The sequence below is a fragment of the Arvicola amphibius genome, chromosome 13 (assembly GCF_903992535.2).
Source record: "Arvicola amphibius chromosome 13, mArvAmp1.2, whole genome shotgun sequence".
Taxonomy (NCBI): Eukaryota; Metazoa; Chordata; class Mammalia; order Rodentia; family Cricetidae; genus Arvicola; species Arvicola amphibius.
Window position 1 is genome coordinate 67,912,558 of NC_052059.1, and position 2,636 is coordinate 67,915,193.

The 2,636-nt window shown below is 47.8% G+C and overlaps 1 pseudogene; it reads right to left on the reverse strand.

Moving 5' to 3' along the window:
• Nucleotides 1-287: 287 nt before the first annotated feature.
• LOC119800077 lies at nt 288-1,995 on the reverse strand (annotated as a pseudogene).
• Nucleotides 1,996-2,636: the final 641 nt, after the last annotated feature.

A 2,636-nucleotide genomic window follows, 5' to 3' on the forward strand; every position in this document is an offset into this window, starting at 1 on the left:
CCTCACCAATTCCTACAGTATTAGTATTGTGTCTCAATTCTCAAAACTAACTTTTAAAAAGCTTAAACTTAACATAAAGATTTAAATGAAAATATAAACTAGAATGAACATGAGAAATGCTTCTCTTTGCATCAGGGATCTAGCACCTTTGAGTTCGCCAGAAAAGTACATGTCCCCCAGTGTGTTCACTGTGGTGTGCTTGAAGATCCACTCAACATACTTAAAACTACTTAACTCAGATAACATCACTCTTAAGTATACTACCAAAAATGTTAATTGAGAAAAGCGGAAGAAAATAGTTTTAGTTTACTCAATATTACATGCTAGAAGAAAAGTTTGCATGAGAAACACTGAAGAGGTAATTTTTTAATCCAGATTTTCACAAACTCATGGTGCAAAGTGGGTCCCCCAGCTTCCTCTAGAGTTATAAACTGCTCTTGACTGCTTATTGGCTGCCTGTGAAATTTTTGATTGAAATAACTCAAACGCTTCTACAACACTAATCATATCCACCCATGCTGTTTTGACCTCTGTAGCCGGCCCCTTAACAGCCACTCACTGACTGGCTCTCCAGGCCACTGTAAGTGGCCTGGGCAGCTGACACTCCCATTCCCTGCATCACCTGGCTGCTATAAGCCCCGTTGCTAGCCCCTGTTGTTGAATTCAGAAAGAGTTCTATGTATCTGTGCTGCATGTTGGCCCTGTCCTTCGACATAGCTGCCACTGCTTCTTCATGGGTGGCAAACTCAACATCAGCTTCTCCCGTCACTCTTCCATCAGGACCAATCTCAATATGAACTCTCACAGGGTTGAGTTGAGAGAAGAAGTTGTAAATGTCGTTCTCCGTTGCTTTGTAGAGCAGCCCTCTCATGTGGACGCAGTGGCCGGTGGTGCTCTGCACTGTGAACTCGCTGTCTCCGTATCTGTGGTCATACATTCCTGAGAGACAGTAGCTGAGGTCTCTCCCAAAGAGGTCAGTGGTGAAGCCATAGCCATCACTGAGGCCACTGTATTCTTCATAGCCCCATAGCCTGCACTATAGGCACCAGACCTCATCCTATCTAAGCCTGCCTGTTTTACAATGCCAATGTACCTCCGGGCTGTGCCAGGCCGGTCATAGGGCCCAGGCCTCTGCACAGACATGAACTTCAGAGGTGGATCTGAGTATGACCTAACTTCCTCCTGACTGCTCTTGAACACCTCGATGTACCTGTGCCCTATTCTCTCCTTGTGCTTCCCTAGAGCTTTCTCAGCTAACTCTTGTGAGGCAAACTGAACGAAGGCCTCCCCTGTAATCTTGCCCTCCGGGTCCACAGGTAATGTGATCCCGTTTGGCACGATTTCCAACCCTGAGAAGAACTGAACAATTTCTTCCTTTGTGCATCCAAACGGGAGTCCCCGAAGCCTCACAAAGCCATCATTGGCACTGTCGGCGCTGTTTGGACCACTGTGCTTCAACACCCAATCCATCTCGGTTCTGTGGGACTTGAACACCTCAGTATATCGGTGTCCCATGCTTTCCCTCTCTTTTTTCAGAGCCAATTTTACATCATCTTCTGACTCAAGTTCAACAAAAGCCTCACCACTCTGCCTGCCTTCTCTAGTATAAATGAAATGAACACCTGCGACCCCATCATGAATTGTGCAGTCGGAGAGGAAGTTTTGTACGTCCTCAATTGAGCAGGACCAGGGTAGGCCACGGAGCTTGACCACATAGCCTTCACCTCCCTCAGGGCCCAGCATCATGGACACTTGACAGGGTTGATGTCACACAAGCTTGGGCAATTTTTGGTAGCTTAAAGAACCACCACAGGTGCCTTCTGTAGTAAACACTTATGGAAGGTACAAGTTTTCCACGGAGGAAGGCAGAAGTGACTTCTACTTTCAATAAACAACGCGGCTTACGAACCCCAACTCCACCCGACACTTTAAAAACGCAGAGAGGTCCGGGGAAAGTCCAGGTGCATCTTCTTTTTGTTCTCAACCTTCAGGAAGACGAGGCGCAGTCCTCAGTCCACAACGAAGCCGGAAGGATCCATCTCCATTTCTTTATGGCAGTTTTTTACCTCCTGTTTAAGGTCCTCTATTGTTTTCATAAAGTACTGTTTAAGGTCAGTTTCTTCTATATCTTCTGGAGTAGGGTGTTCAATTCTTGTTGTTTCGGGATGTCTGGATTCTGGTGATGTCATGTTGCCTTTCATGTTGTTGGAGGAGCTCTTGCATTGGCGCCTGCCCATCTCTTCCTTCAAATGCAGCCAGGAGGTGCTTGGTGTCTTAGACCAATCTTTGCTGTGACTGAATCTGGTTGGATCTCTTCAGTGCCCGAGCAGGAGCTATTCCTTGTGGCACAATCTGAAGAAGCCCTCATTCCCTTGCAGGAATCCTCAGGCCTGCCTGGAGGCCAGAGTCTGACCCCTTTGGGTGGATGGCCTTAGAACGGGAGCAGGACACCTGAAAACACTGGGGAAAGCATCAGGGACGTGAGAAACAAAGACAATCTGCAGAGGGAGCTGGGGGAGGGGGTCTGTGCTCTCTTCCAGGGCAGGTTGCCCCAGGGTCGTACTCACTCACCAGTCCAGATGGAACTCCACTGCACAGGATCAGGGATTCCAGGCAGCCCAGGGAAGCCGCTAGGA